Source organism: Myotis myotis, unplaced genomic scaffold, assembly GCF_014108235.1.
Source record: "Myotis myotis isolate mMyoMyo1 unplaced genomic scaffold, mMyoMyo1.p scaffold_m19_p_3, whole genome shotgun sequence".
In the NCBI taxonomy this organism is placed as follows: Eukaryota; Metazoa; Chordata; class Mammalia; order Chiroptera; family Vespertilionidae; genus Myotis; species Myotis myotis.
The window spans coordinates 150738983-150755650 of NW_023416335.1; the positions used below are offsets into that span (position 1 = coordinate 150738983).

General features: G+C 41.4%; 1 protein-coding gene across 3 annotated transcripts in view; it reads right to left on the reverse strand.

The window, feature by feature from the left end:
• MSRB3 (methionine sulfoxide reductase B3) overlaps positions 1-16668 on the reverse strand; it is a 186955-nt gene that overhangs the window by 70431 nt on the left and 99856 nt on the right. The gene's annotated exons all lie outside the window — the stretch shown is intronic.

Sequence of the window (16668 nt, forward strand, 5' to 3'; positions counted from 1 at the left end):
GCAACAGTTACAGATTTCAGTACAATGGTCAACAACAAGTAAAATAGCTTTAAAAATGTAAATAGATATTTATTTTAACCATTTTAAATGCATGCATTACCCTAGGTCCCCTAAACATGCAGATACCCATAGAGATAGCACAATATGGAAAAGATATTAACTTTTCACTTGTTTTTGAGAGAAAGAAGGTAAATTATATATATATATATATATATATATATATATTTAAAGCACCCAATCTCTACAGATTAACTTTTTCAGTAATATAATAAAGCAATTTTTAAAAACCCACAAATTTAAAACTATCCTCTTGACCTATTATTAAAGATTTTTACTTATTTAACAACAAGTAATTTTTCACTAAGTTCTTCACAGAGTAAATGAACCTGGTAACCCCATATGTTTAATAAGTAGGAGGAAAAAAATCCAAGCCCTTGTGGGAACATTATGTTTCAGATATAGGTTAATACTGGTTGTAAATTCAGAAGCCTTTGAAGCTCTCGGTTCGGCTGTGGGAAAACTTCTGTGAGGTAATTACTCTCGAGATGCTGCTGATGTGCTGTCAAGCAGAATTAACCCCGAGACTAGGCCTATCTACACAAGCTCCTCTAAGACAGCATTGTCTATATCTAGCTCTCAAACCAATTAGTGGGCATGCTCCAGTCGGGTCTATATCACACATTAACAATCAGTAGTATATATGTTCACAGCTGCCATCCCAAGATACAAGGACCAGCCAGCAGGAGTCCTGTTTAAAGGATGTTACGTTGACAGAGAAGACTTTTTCCTGGGGAAATGTAGTTAACTAAATGGGGAAAGAGATTTCTTTGAAATTATGCCAGGGTACCAAAGCACTTTTGGAAGTGGTGGCTTTTTTTTTTTTTTTTACCTAAATTAGCATCAAGAGAAGTCAACAAAGAGCGGAGAGGCAGAAGATAAGCAAGAAGCAGCTTCTTTTGTCACAAAAATTTATTTTCTCAAGTACTCCCAAATAAAGTTTCACCTGACGCTTAAAGTCAATAACTGTGAGAACAAATTATTATTATCACCACGGTTATCAATCACCACTGTAATTCAGGTCCACATTTTTCCCCAGTCCTGGGCCCACTAGTCGGCATCTCAGTCCTTCTCTTAGCTGTCCCTGACACTTGTTCAGGAGCAGGCCCGTTTTCTTTTTTTCTCCTGTTCTGGAAAGCCTTGCTCAGGCCTTTTTGTTTCCACATTCTGAGCATAACTCTAGCCGACCCTGGCCACTGTAGTCCTGCTGGTTTGCTTGCCTATCTTATCTTTCCCACTAGACTATGTCTATGAACCTTTGTAGCTACAGCACCTATATAGTGCCTGCTGCTTGTACTCAACAAATATCTGTTGAGCCCTAACCAGTTTGACTCAGTGGATAGAGCATCGGCCTGCGGACTCAAGGGTCCCAGGTTCGATTCTGGTCAAGGGCATGTACCTTGGTTGCGGGCACATCCCCAATAGGGGGTGTGCAGGAGGCAGCTGATTGATGTTTCTCTCTCATCGATGTTTCAAACTCTCTATCCCTCTCCCTTCCTCTCTGTAAAAGATCAATAATATATATATATCTGTTGAGAAAAACATTCTTATCTCCTTACCTGTATGTTCTCCCTCCTAAGGTTCCCTTCTACTTATGTCCTAAAATGCATTCTCTCATGTCCCCTGAAACTAGGCCATAGCAATTCCTCCTTTCTCTGTCATATCTTCAGTATCTTGGTTTCCACAGGTTTCTCCTCTCTTCTTCTTAGAAGTACTCCAAAATCGAATAAAAGCCTTCCTTTAAATATGTTCCCTGCTCTCATCCTCCCTCAATCTTACTGACTTTACTATCAAGTTTATTGAAAGGATGGACTATATCTTATATTGTATGTCTTCCTTTCCTGACCTCCCAACACAGGGATCTGCCCTTGCTAAGGTTTATCAGTGCCTTCCTAGTGCTAAATCCAAAGGCCCTATTATAGTGCCTGCTTTTCCAAACCTCTCTCCAAACTAGCACACAACACTGCCTGAATGTCACAACTGCAACCTCAAATGCCACAGGTACTAAGCTAAACTCACTTTCTTTCCCCTCAAATATATTTATCCTGCTAATTTCCCTATCAGTTAAGTTGGAAATCATGGTATTCTAGTTTTCTTCTGCATCCCATTATCTAATTAGCCACCAAGACCTGCTGCTTCTACTGCCTTCCCCTCCTCTCTGTCCTCACACTAAGCATCTTTAGGCCGATCTTTGATTCAATAATCTCATAACCAGATCCCTGCGCCTTTTCAACCCATCATCTAATCAGCTACCAGATGTTTCCAAAACATCAATCTATCACATTACTACCACCCCAACAACTAGAGCAGAGTTTTCAAAATTGGGTCACAAGAGAACCCATTAGTGGGTTACAAAATCAATTTAGTGTATTGCAACTAGTATTTTTTTTTTAACTGAAATGGAATAATGAAGAAGACAAAATTCACCTCACATTTTGAGAATTTATGTAATTTTGTACAATTTTTAGGTACATGCATGTGAATGTGTATGTTTGTGCATGAACACTTGTTTACACATGTGTGTATGGAGCAGTAGAACCCTTACAAGTGAGCAAAAAGCCTCTGCTCTGGCGTTCCTCTGGCTGCGTCCTCCTCTCCCCAGGCAACCAAATACTCGGGTCCCCAGTATTCCCTACTCAAATGGCTCTGAGCCAGCTTTCTCAGCCTCAATTCAGGTCAGGTATGCTACCAGTGTGTGTATGTACCTCCAATCCAAGGGGTAGCCAAAGGCTATGACTTGAAGGAGGAAGCTTGGACCTTAGGGCAGAAGGAACAAGGAACAAAATGGGTAGGGCAGGCCAATATGCTTTCCCTACTCTTCTGTGTTCCTGTTCAGAGAATTCTTAATTCAAACCCTCCTGTGAGAGTGGAGCGCTGACAGCACCAAGGAACCAGAGTTCCCCTGTGGACAAGATGGGCATGGTCTGGAAGGCCTTGAAATTCAGGTGCCTGCCTGGTGAGGACAGGGAAGGAGAGCTGAAAGAGCTCCTCCCCCAATAAAGAAGAAAAGAAAGAAGGCGTTTCTCTTATACATTCCATAACCACTGGAAGAGAAGGCAGAGGGAGCCTTCTCCTCCTCACCTCCCACTTGGCCTTGTTGCTGTTATCCCTCCATTTCCCAGGGTTAATCACAGCATTTTGCCAGAAAACAAAAGTAATTTTAAATTTGCACTATTCTCAATTATTTGGTTTCACACACAGACTTTATTGTTTTTGTTATGAGATATGTTTGTCAAGGTAGGTTGGTATATTCTTTGCTAACAGTTAGTTTATTGCCTTAATTTATAACTTTTAGAATAATTAGCTATACTGTGTCCCAACTTGTCCTCTTGCCCAGCCACTGCAAATTTAAGGGCCAACGCCTGGTAATAAGTCATCGTGTAAAAAGGTATGATTTTTACTATGGGCCACACACAACATGTTTGAAAGCTACTGACGTAGGGACACCAAGTTCACAATCTGGTGCATGGTGCACCATGACAGGCTTGTTTTTCCATCTCTAATCCACACTGTGGCCTTTACTCTCACCAAACCAAACTATTGCCATCTTAGTTCACAGCCTGCATCCAGCATCCTCAGTCTTCCCCAGCTCATCACTGACAAACCTTGACTCAACCCTCAAGACTCACCTCAATCCCCTCAGCATCCTGCCTGCCCCCCTTGCCTCCCAGGGCTCCTGGCTCACCCCTGGGTTACTCCACAGTTGGGGGCCTGGCGTGCAATCTCACACCACAATGCATAGCACCAACTCAAAGCTCAGCGAGCTACAGACTGGGTCTCATCCATCTTCATATTCTCAACACTTAGCACAGCACCGTGCATTTAAGAGTTCTTAAAAACTTGTAGTGGGAACAAATGAACAAATGAATCTGTAAATTAACAGAAGGACAAATACAAGATACAGTGATCAAAAACTCTATAAACGCCTCTTAAGATATGAAAAATCATATCAGGAAGTTTTTATTCTTCAGACCATCTCATCTTCTCTAGGTATAGCTAGCTGGTCAGTATGTAAAATAGATACATAAAGTGCATAGAAAATATCTTCACAAAGTAATTAATAACCTTTGGAATACTTTTTTTATTTTAAAAAGTATTTTCAGAATTCTTTTTTTTTTTAATAATGTTTTTGTTAGTCCTCGCCGGAGGATATTTTTCCATTGATTTTTTTGAGAGAATGGAAGGAAAAGGGAGAGACAGAGAGAGAGAAACATTAATGTGAGGGAGACACATCGATTGATTGCCTTGAGATCAAGCCTGCAACAGAGATACTAGTATGTGCCCTTGACTAGAACTGAACCTGGGACACTTCAGTCCGAAAGCCAATTCTTACCCACTGAGCCAAAACTGCCAGGCTACTTTCCGAGTTCTTAAACACAGCACTGAAACTTCAAAAATACAACTACTCTATTAATAATTAAAACATAAAAACAGAAGTTAATACTATCAGTGTGAAAAGTAGGGAAAATGGGTTCTATGGTATAAGTTAATTCAGGTTTATATCAGATTCCACATACACACACTTATATACACAGGGACACAAAGTACTCCTGTACATATTATGGACTAATCTCTATTCATAAATCCTTTTAAAGAAAATAAGTAACTATAGATAGGAACAAACAAATAATAAGTATGAAAAGAATTCACACAATACAGATTATATAAGAGAGCCAAGAGAAAAAAACCAAGATGGCGGCATAGGTAAACACCGGAGTTTGCTGCCTCGAACAACCACTTCAAAAATACAATTAAAAGACGGAACGGACATCATTCAGAACCACAGGAAGGCTGGCTGAGTGGAAGTTCTACAACTAGGAGGGAAGAGAAAAACATACCGAGACTCAGAGGAGGCGCAGTGCTGAAGTAAAATACTAAGGTGTGGAGTGCATGCGGAGCGGGCTGGCGGCTGAGGGCGTGGTTGTTGTTTTCAATAGGGAGGGAGTCTCAGGCTCTGAGCTCCAGTTCCGGGTGAGTCTCTAGGGACCCAGACTCATACGGGAGAAGCGGGACTGTTTGGCATCGCTCAGAACCCTAGGGCAGCTTTCTCTCCATGGGGCTTGCAGTGATTACTGGGACACAGAGAAGCAGAGCCTCTGAGGTCAAGACTGAGAGCAGACATAATTGCTAACCCCTCCCTGTTGATCCCGTGGGACCCGCCCCACCTAAGCCCTGCAGGGAGACTTTTGCTGGATAGCCTCAGGCAAAGGCTAGATTAGCACCTCCCTAGAGATCCAGGAGCCAGGAAGCCCAGAGGTCAGAGTGGGACCATCCAGTTTGCAGCTCTGTGGAACCATAAAAGACACACTCAGGGGGTAGACTCAGTGAGCACCAAAGCCCCATTGAAGCAAGTCTAGCCCCAGAGAGATGTCTCCAACACAGAAGTTCTCCCACGGCAGACACAGCTGATTCTCACAGCCAATTGGCCTGGAGGTCAATTCCTCACAGTGATAATGACAACAATCAAGGCTTAATTACAACAAGACTGTGCACAAAGCCCACAAGGGGGTGCACCAAGAGTGTCTACCTCAGGTAATTGGGACACTTAGCACGGAAAGGCACTCTATCAACACAGCGGAGCATAAAAAATGCCGAGACAAAGAAACAGGACACAAACGACAGAATTGGAGGAAAGCAAACTGCTGGATATAGAGTTCAAAACCACACTTTTAAGGTCTTTAAAGAACTGTCTAGAAGCCACTGATAAATTTAATGAGGCCCTCGAAAAGACTGGTGAGACCGCCGATAAATGTTGTGAGATCTTCAAGAAGACTGGTGAGACCACCGATAAATGTAGTGAGATCCTCAAGAAATCTAATGAGACCCTCGATGTTGTGATTAAGGACCAACTAGAAATTAAGCATACACTGACTGAAATAAAGAACATTATACAGACTCCCAACAGCAGACCAGAGGAGCGCAAGAATCAAGTCAAAGATTTGAAATACGAAGAAGCAAAAAACACGCAACTGGAAAAGCAAAATGAAAAAAGAATCCAAAAATACGAAGATAGTGTAAGGAGCCTCTGGGACAGCTTCAAGTGTACCAACATCAGAATTATAGGGGTGCCAGAAGAAGAGAAAGAGCAAGATACTGAAAACCTCTTTAAAGAAATAATGATAGAAAACTTCCCCTACCTGGTGAAAGAAATAGACTTACAAGTCCAGGAAGCGCAGAGAACCCCAAACAAAAGGAATCCAAAGAGGACCACACCAAGACACATCAGAATTAAAATGCCAAGAGCAAAAGACAAAGAGAGAATCCTAAAAGCAGCAAGAGAAAGAAAATCAGTTACCTACAAGGGAGTACCCATACGACTGTCAGCTGATTTCTCAACAGAAACTATGCAGGCCAGAAGGGAATGGCAAGAAATATTCAAAGTGATGAATACCAAGAACCTACAACCAAGATTACTTTATCCAGCAAAGCTATCATTCAGAATTGAAGGTCAGATAAAGAGCTTCACAGATAAGGAAAAGCTAAAGGAGTTCATCACCACCAAACCAGTATTATATGAAATGCTGAAAGGTATCCTTTAAGAAGAGGAAGAAGAAGAACAAGGTAAAGATACAAATTATGAACAACAAATACACATCTATCAACAAGTGAATCTAAAAATCAAGTGAATAAATAATCTGATGAACAGAATAAACTGGTGAATATAATAGAATCGGGGGCATAGAAAGGGAATGGACTGACTATTCTCGGGGGGGAACGGCATGGGGGGGGTGCGTGAAGAGACTGGACAAAAATCGTACACCTATGGATGAGGACAGTGGGGAGGGGGATAAGGGCAGAGGGTGGGGTGGGAACCGGGTGGAGGGGAGCTATGGGGGGGAAAAAGAGGAACAACTGTAATAATCTGAACAATAAAGATTTAATTTTTAAAAAATCAGAAATGTCGAAATCAAGATAATCATGAGCAAAGGAGCAGCCGAGTCCCTGCAATGCTGCTTGAAGATGCCTCACCTGAGCCTGTTAATGAGAATCTTCAGGGTCTCGTTACAATTTTTCTCCTCCTTCAACGACACTCTTCCATTGGGCACTGTGCTACACAGAGCACGCCTCTGTAAACTCCTGCTGCCCATGGGCACACTTGTGTTCCCACTGGTACTGCTTTCTGTTTTGTTTTCCTTATAACCAGCCCATGGCACGTTCACTGGGATCACCCTGATATGTTGGAGACTTTATGCAGCAGGGCAGTCTAGGAAGCATTTAATAATGAGGTAACAGTCACGGAAAAGGCAGCCAGTGGAGACAGACACACCAGAGTCCAGGCACAGGTCTTCCACTTTCTACACTATGTGACTTTACAGAGGTTAAGTGTCTCTCTAAGTCTGAGTTTCACGATGTATAGAATGGGAGTAATTTATTTACCTTTTAAAATTTTGTGTAGATTAAATGAGATGTTGCTATAAAGTGCCTATGTCAGGACCTGGCACAGATTAGAAGTTGAATAAAAAACAGGTTTTATCTAAGCAATGATACTAAATAAAGTTTACCTATGGTAACCATTACAACTAGCAATATTTTAGCTAAGTAAATAAAACCCCACTATATTATTTTTAAAAAGACTGCTTTATTCTGGTTGAGATCTTACTTGGGCCGCAATTTTATTATGAGTGTCAAATGATGTGGAAAAAAATAAGAGAGAATAGCAATAAAAATAACTGCAGAAACTGGAAAACAGTTAAGAAAGAGGGCTCATGGAAAGTAATTAAATGACCTGATTATAAAGTATGGAAAATAAATCTCATTTGCCCTTAAAGCACCAATAAAACATTCTCTAACTAAAATAGTTGCCCAATGCACTATAGAGCATACTGGAATGAGAATCTTCAGACTGGGATTCTAGCTCAGAAACCACGACTAGTCATTTAACTTGTAAGCCCCATTGTCCTTACTAGTTATATAAGGCATATGAAATAATTTAATGTTGCCCCACAAAAACTATCTCATGGAAAGGTAAGCTATCTAAATTTTGCTACAGTTCCCATTATAAAGAAATGAAAAAGAGAACAGAGGGAAAAGTGAGTGTGAGACAAAAATTTGCATCTGTAGAACTCAAAACTACAGATGGATAAGACTGAAAAAACAGATCATTCTTAGGGCCATTTTTTGTTCCAGGGTTCTACGATCCTTCTCCAGGACATATTGATAACTGCCTACTTTGAATTCCAATACCATTTCCTGCTTGCATAGCTTATAGCACTTAATTGTATGTTTCCTTTAAAATAAGTTTTTTTTGTGTGTATATTATATCTCTAGAAAGAATAAAGCTTTAAAAGTCAAATTCCTTTCGCTATTAAAAATTAAATCTAAAATGCTAAAGAAAACAATGTTAATGTTATGAGCTGAATTGTGTCCTCTCAAAATTCGTATGTTGAAGTTCTAACCCCCTACTACCTCAGAATGTGACTGTTTTTTGAAAATCGGGATTTAAAAGAGGTAACTACATTAAAATATGATATTGGGGTGGGCCCTAATCCAGTATAATTGGTGTGGGTATGAGAAAAGAAAATTAGGGGGCAGACACACTCCGGGGAAGACCATGTGAAGACTGAGAGAGGACAGCCATCCACAAGCCAAGGAGAATGGCCTCAGTTGAAGCCACACTTCTGACACATTGATCTCAGACTTCCAACCTCCAGAATTGTGAGGAAATAAATGTCTGTTGTTTAAGCCACCCAGTCTGTGGCATTTGGTTATGGAAGTCCTAACAAGCTACTACACTTCATGTCTTCTTCAGTCAAATATCCAGGAACCTCAAATCTCCAATAAAAGCCCCAAACCTAGAAATTAGCTGGAAATAAAAATGTCTACAGCTCTTATACACTTTAACCCATTTTAGGTAGAACGTATATTTGATTTCTCTATTCTGCTTATTATTTTTAACCATATTCTGCCAAAGTGCTTTACCTACATTTTGATCATTGGGCAGCTGCTTCTGTAAATTACTAGAGACCACCACTAGGCATATCATAAGATTTTGATCAATGGGCTCTTTGTCTGTTCATATCGCTGTGGGGGAATGTTTCCAATGGTTTTGCCTGGTCCTTTACACAACTAGTATTGTAAACATATTTTTCATGTACTCTCTGGGGATGAGGCAAACTTGGGAGGTAGTAAAATTTACTGCCCTACGTCCGTTTTCACACAATATTTGTTTGCCTATTTTCCCAGGAAATTTTCATTTCTACTCTAGGTTGTAATCAGGAATAGGACAATAGAAGTTATGGCTAGGAAGTTAGTGCCAGACACAATAATTGGCAGATCTAAAATTTTAGAGACAATAAAAGAAACTCAAACAAGAGAAATCCAGAGTTGACTAGTAAAAACTAGGCAAAAACTAGACATCTTGATAGGCTCTGAAGATGCCCATGGGGATGAAAAGGTAAAAGAGCTCCATCCTCTACACCTTACAGAACTCTACAGCAATTCCTAAAGGGACAAGCAGAGCTCTATGTAGCTCATTAAGGCCTAACTGTATCCACTATTTTATAATTCAGTTTAATAATAATAATAATGACAGCTACGATCATGAAAGTAATCATTTAATTATGCCATATACTAAGACATGGAAGAATGTTATTTGACAGCATTAAATTTTAAAAATCATTAGTTAATAATTTTAGGGTTAAAATCGATGTTCTGATTGTCCAGATACTATGTTTATCCAGAGCCTTTCATTTCACTGTACACAAACAGAGGAATCAACACAAAATTAGAAAGAGAAAAACATAAATTAAGAATAAAGATGCCATGGAGAAAACAATCTAATTTCCAGTCTTAAGTCTACCCTCTGTTTCTACAAAACCCTGAAAAAAAGCCATTTGGATCTAAGAAAGTCAGGTGTGGAGTTTTTTTTGTTTTGTTGTTTTGTTTTGTTTTGTTTGTTTTGCAAAGTAAGGATAATAATATCTGCTATTCCATACAGATTTTTGGTAACAAAATAAATGGTTGAAACTGGTTTGGCTCAGTGAATAGAGCATCAGCTTGCAGAGTGAAGGGTCCCAGGTTCGATTCCAGCCTAGAGCACATGCCTGGGTTTCGGGCTCCATCCCCAGTAGGGGGTGTATAGGAGGCAGCCAATCAGTGATTCTCTCATCAATGATGTTTCTATCTCTCTCTCCCTCTCCCTTCCTCTCTGAAATCAATAAAAATATATTTTTAAAAAATGGTTGAAGCACAAAGAAAATGTTGTAAAAATGAATTTTCCTTGAGAATTTTAGGATTACACAATTCAACAATTTAATTGAATATAGGAATTAATTTTCATAAGTATCTTAAACTCATTCATTATTTTACTTAAAAATTTATCCTTTCTAGTTAGCGTAATTAAAACCCAGCCTGAGGCAAACCATCAAAGGTAAATGGATGAGAAAGTCATTTTTCCATTCATCCATTAGACTTATTCATTGAGAATCAACCGGTGCAGGTAATGTTCTTGGCTCTGGGATACTAAGACAGAGTGTACATTCTGGGAAAGAGAGTCAGTAGCAAACAACTACATAAGTTAGATTATTTAAGAGAGAGGCTTACACAGAGTGCCTTCTGTAATGAAACCTAATGTGGAAGAACTATGTTAAATAAAATGGTCAGGAGTACTTTTTAAGGAGGAGGTGACACTTCGCTGACACCTAAAGAATGAGAAGTAGCCCATATGCAATGTGGGTGCAAAATGGAATCTTTGGTTGAGATTCTAGAGGAAAGGCAAAGGCAAAAACCCAAGTTTGGCATGAAGAAAAAGGAGGAGAAGAAAGGGGAGAAAGGAGAAGAAGGGGCAAATAAAGGTCAATGTATGTAGTAAGAAGTGAATGAAAAACAGAATAGTAAGAGATGAGTCAGAGAAGTAGACAAGGGCCAGATCTTGCTTTGTGAAGAATGAATTACAATGGAATAACAGTCAAAGTAGATAGCCCACCTAGCACCCAGATCTTGGTTTTTAATACTATTTTCTAGTAAAAGGAACCATGGCCCTTTAGAGAATTGGCTGATTCTAAGACCAGGGCAGAAAATATACAAGATAAGCCTAGAGCATCAAGTAGTGCTAGAAGTAAGGATGGGCTCAAAAAACAACAACACACAAACAATTCCCTACATTGATAGGAACCTGTGAAGGGACACAGCCAACTGAAAGAGCTCCCAATAGCCAAAGCTGGAACAATCTGAGCAACAAGATAAATAAAGCAGTACTGCATTATAATCCAAAGGATAAGGTAAGTATCCATGAGTCCATATTGATATAAACAAATGATTGATTAATTAATTAAATGAGAGAAAAGACACAAATCTCCCTTCCAGAAGAATTCCAAATAATTTATGTAGATACTCAGTCCTCAAATTGGGGAGCATAGCTCCCTGCTCCTTAAGTGTGGGCTATGCATAATGACTTCCTTCTGAAGAGTATGGTAAAGAAAGGGGTGGAAAGAGTAGCTTGACAGTAAGGAAACTTAGCAAACACTACCTCAGCCATGTCCCCAATTCATTATCAAAAGTGATGTCATGTTGATAGTATGTACCCCTGATAGGTAATGAAAATGGCACTTTATTTCTTTGATCTGCCTCCCCAAAGTCTGTAACCTTAATTGAATCATGAGAAAAAACATTGAAAAATACCAGCGGAGAGGCATCCTACAAAATACCTGATCAATATTCCTCAAAACTATAAAGGTCATCAAAAGTAAGGGAAGTCTGAGAAACTGTTCAAGAGAAGCCTAAGGACACATGTGATATGGTATCCAGGTTATGACCTGAGCAGACAAAGGACATTAGGTAAAAGCTAAGAGATTCTGAATAAAGTATGACCTTTAGCTAATAAAAATATATCAATATTAGTTCATAAATTATAACAAAGACACTATACAAATGTAGTATATTAATAATAGGGGTAACTGGGTAAGGGAGAATTTGGAGCAAATACCATCCTATTAATTTTTTTGCAAATCTAAAACTGTTCAAAAAATAAAGTCTATTAAGGAAAAAAAAAGCCAAAGCAGAGGGACTATCACAGTAATTTGGGTAAAAGATGATAAAGATGATGGTGAAGCAGTGGATATGATGAGGAGACAAATTCAAATTATATTTCCAAAGTGCACAGCACAAAATATGGTGGCAGATTAGATATGGAGGGTGAGGGAAAGATAATAATCAAGGATAACTCAAGTGTTTTACTCAAGTAACTGGGTAGATAATGAATACTACCTTTATTTAGTGAATGGGGGGGAAGGGAGGGAAGAGTAGGTTTTGTTTGCTACCTCTGTCTATTTCTAATTCCTGTTTTATTCTGGTGAGCTATAGGATCAATAAGAAAATTTCAAGCTGTATGGTCCCACACAGGATCTCAGATTAGTATAACTCTTTTCTTTTTAATCACAGAGATACTAAAATCCTACTTTACAACAGAAAAGCATATAACTGTCTTAAAAAGAGATGGTATAAATGTTTCTTGACCTAATTTAGGGACAAAAATTAGTAGTAAATCACTGGTTCCCTAGGTCCAACTCAATGATTCTGGAAAATGTATGATTATCCAAATTACATCAAGCTTTTACAAAGGACAGATTAAAGAGTTGGGAAATGTATGCTTTTAAGTTCTCCAGATGATATTGAGAACCATGACCTAGATGGCATGCCTTTAAAGCAAAGAAAACTTCTCCTGTTTAAAATACGAAAGCATCCAGCCTTTCTAATCATTTCAATTTGTTTACGTTAGTAATTCCCAAAGGAACTTTTTGCCCAATGAGGAAGTAAAAAAATGTCCCATCATAATGTGGAAACTTCCACATTCACAAGTTGTTATGCATCACCATTATAAAGTTACCTTTGTGGGGAGCACTGAACTAAACACGGAACAACAGATCTGTCAGAAAAGACCCAGTCCCCAGGCAAAAAAAAAATAATAGGTTTACACTTTCTCAGTGAACTTACTGAAAACATTTGATTTTACAGTTATTGTTTCTGGCCATTAATCAAGTGATAAAACCTTGGGTTCCATGAATTACACAGTGGGCCAGCAAATCATGAAAAGATTTATCACTAAGATGATGTTTTATGTGGTCAGAAAACTTACACTCCATTAAACCCCCAAGCAAAAATAATATGAAGAACAAAGACTCAATGGCAAGAAGCTGTCCCTCACGTCTGGAAACCATGAAAATAAGGTCACTGGAAGATCTAAGTCATAGTCATGAAGTCACAGTCAAAAGCACTTATGGAGTGCTCACTACGTGCAAAGCACTCTGTTTGAAGGAAGAGGCCTTTTTAAAGTAGCCATAATCCAGCTCATAAAGCCCCTTCTACTTTAAGATCAACAGTTTGAACCCCCATCAGGAGCAAATGGGTAGCTGGCTCATCCTGAAGGATGGAGGTGTAATTTGGTCAGTACCCCTCAGTGTCTAAAATGGAATGGGCCTCTGCAGTCTGTGTAAATTTCACCATCTGGGTGGTCTTCCAGAGCCATCTCAAAGAGGGCACACCACAGAGGTACTGAAGTTAATTTATGCTTATGTAGACTATGAGTCATGCAGCTGCCATTAACACTATATGCTGAAGTGAGTCCATAGACGTAAAATGTGAAAAACTCCAGCAGCATAAAGCCAACTTTCCTTAGAGCAGAAAAATTGCAACTAGAACCACTGGAAAACAAATCAAGACACAAGTGAACTAAAGTGTAGTTTGTTCCAAGTATAATGCAAGATAATAAAGATGAGTTATGAACAGCAGAAGGAATCATGAGTTACAGCCAGCTAATCCATGATCATAAAATAAAGGAATAATAAATTGAACATAGTTATCTGGTTTGACTTTAATTGACTCTCCTTTGTCTACCTACTTGTGGTGGTGCAATGCAGTAAAAAAGGCTCAAATAATGGAACCGGCAGCAACACTACTAAGAGCCGCCATATGTTAAACTCCTATTAAATGGCAAGCCCACTTAACACCCACAAGCAAGGAACCTAGCCAATTAAAAAATTTGAAGATTTAAAAACTCATCTCATAGATGGACAATTACGATTCTAAAAAAAGTCTTTTACCTATCTCCCAGAAGGAAAAATGTTTGTCTTCTTTTCTAGAGTTTATCCTACCTGCTAGTTAAATCCCTCCCCCTCATTTCTAATACCTTAAGTATATCCCAGTTTACACCTTTCTTCAATTTATCAAAAAAATAAAATAAACGTTTCCCTTGAGTTTGCTTTCCCACCAGTTCTAAGCGCAGGGGTGGGCAAACTTTTTGACTCGAGGGCCACAATGGGTTCTTAAACTGGACCGGAGGGCCTGAACAAAAGCATGGATGGAGTGTTTGTGTGAACTAATATAAATTCAAAGTAAACATCATTACATAAAAGGGTACGGTCTTTTTTGTTTTTTTAGTTTTATTCATTTCAAATGGGCCGGATCCGGCCTGCGGGCCGTAGTTTGCCCACGGCTGGAGCGGCACCTAGTCATTGTGACATAACCATGATGACTGTGTTTTCTGGGATTATTTTCATTTCTGATATTTTATCACATTATCTCCATTTCAGCTTGTGGTCTGAAAACATGAGACTATATCCTAAAATCATAAGAGTCTGACTTTCACTACTGGTTCTACCAAAGTTGTTCTCCAGCAATGCCAAACCCAACCACTGATTCTTATTGAGTCTCTGCAGCATTACATAGTCTAGTTCATCCCTTCCATGGTATCTATACATCTAACTTCAGCCTTTTTAAATATCTTTTTTAAAATTGATTTTAGAGAGAGAGGAAGGGAAAGAGATCGATAGAGAGACTTGTTCCACTTATTTATGTATTCATTGGTTGATTCAGGATGATGCTCTAACCAACTGAATTACCTGGCCAGGGCTTCTAACTTCAGCAGAGCTTCAGCCTACTAATACTAGAGGCCCGGTGCACAAAAATTTGTGCACTTGGGAGGGGGGGGGGCCCTCTGCCTGGCCTGTGCCCTCTCAAAGTCTAGGACCCCTCGGGAGATAATGACCTGCTGGCTTAGGCCTGCTCCCGGGTGGCAGAGGGCAGGCCCAATCCCTAGGTGCAGCCCCTGGTCGGGCTCAGAGCAGGGCCAATTAGGGAGTTGGGGTGCCGCCCCCTGTCATGCACAGAGCAGGGCGGATTGGGAGGTTGCGATGCCACACTCAGTCACGCTAAGGGTAGGGCCGATTGGGGGGTTGGGGCACCTCCCCCGTCACACTCAAGGCAGGGTCGATGGGGAGGTTGCGGCGCCACCCCCTGTCACGCACAGAGCAGGGCCAATCAGGGGGTGGGGCGCTGCCCCTTGTCATGCACAGAGCAGGGCGCATCAGGGGTGTTGGGGCTCCGTACCCTGTCACACACAGAGCAGGGTCAATCAGGGGGTTGGGGAGCTCCCCCCTGTCACGCACAGAGCAGGGCCCATCAGGGGGTTGAGGAGCTCCCCACTGTCACTCACAGAGTAGGGCCGATAGGGGAGTTGGGGCACCGCCCCGTCACACACAGAGCAGGGTAGATCAGGGGGTTGGGGTGCCGCCCTCTATCACCCACAGAGCACGGCCGATCAGGGGGTTGGGGCGCTGCCACTGTCACACTCAGGGCAGGGCCAATGGGGAGGTTATGGCTCTACCCCGTCACACACAGAGCAGGGCCCGTGGGAGGCGGGGGTGGGGGGGTTAGGGCGCCGCACCCTGTCACACACAGAGCCGCAGGGTGATCAGGGGGTTGGGGAGCTCCCCCCTATCAGGCACAGAGCAGGGCTGATCAGGGGGTTGGGGCACCTTCCCCCGTCATGCACAGAACAGGGCGGATAGGGAGGTTTGGGCGCTGCCCCCTGTCATGCTGATCCTGGTGCCCGGAGGCCTCTCGGCTCCGCTGATTCCGGTGCTGGGAGGCATATTACCCTTTTACTATATAGGATAGAGGTCTGTGCACCGGTGGGGGCCTGCTGGTTTGCCCTGAAGGGTGTCCTGGATCAGGGTGGGGGTCCCGCTTGGGTGCCTGGCCAGCCTGGATGAGGGAGTGATGGCTGTTTGCAGCTGGTCACACACCCTTCAGGGTGGGGGTCCCCACTGGGGTGCCTGGCCAGTCTGGGTGAGGGGCTGAGGGCTGTTTTCAGGCTGGCAGATGACTGAAGCTCCCAACTTCTCCTTTTTTTCTTTTTTTTATTCTGAGCCAGCTTTAGCTCTGGCTCCAGCTCTGAGGCTTCTGCTGCTGAAAGCAGGTATCTGGTTTGTTTGGGTTCTATAATCGAAACTCTGTATCAACTCCAGCTCTGAGATCCCAGCCCGCTGAAAGCAGGTTTCTGGGGTTTTGTTTAGCTTCTATATTTGTAAAAATGTTTCAAACTGCAAGCTCAGAGGCCGGCAGCGGCAGGCGGGGAACGTTGGATTCCTCCGTCACTGAAGCAAGCAAGCCTCATGTTCGCTTCAAGCTGCCTGGCTGCCGGCCGCCATCTTGGCTAGCAGTTAATTTGCATATCGCCCGGATTAGCCAATGGGAAGGGTAGCGGATGTACGGCTAATTACCATGTTTCTCTTTTATTAGATAGGACTAGAGGCCCAGTGCATGAGATTCATGCACCTGGGGAGGGGGGGGTCCCTTAGCCCAGCCTGTGCCCTCTTGCAGTCTGGGAGCCCTCGG